We start from the raw sequence: 244 nt of genomic DNA, 5'->3' as shown, positions 1-244 counted from the left end.
TGGCTAGAGCTTGTAAAAATTGTCAGTTGCAATCTGATAATGAAAAATATATTTCAATTTTATCGGACTCCAGATTTAGGCACATGAAAAAAAAAAATCATGTGATTACCAGAAAAAAAAAACAAAAAACTTTTTTTTTTGTTGAAATTGGCGATTCATGGCTTTAAAACCTTGCTCAATAAAGTCTGGTTACAAAAAGGTGTTTGGTTACACTTTATTTCGATAGTCCACTTTAGACATTCTA

The sequence above is a fragment of the Sinocyclocheilus grahami genome, unplaced genomic scaffold (assembly GCF_001515645.1).
Source record: "Sinocyclocheilus grahami isolate Dianchi unplaced genomic scaffold, SAMN03320097.WGS_v1.1 scaffold14487.1, whole genome shotgun sequence".
In the NCBI taxonomy this organism is placed as follows: domain Eukaryota; kingdom Metazoa; phylum Chordata; class Actinopteri; order Cypriniformes; family Cyprinidae; genus Sinocyclocheilus; species Sinocyclocheilus grahami.
Note: the sequence above shows the minus strand (reverse complement) of the source record.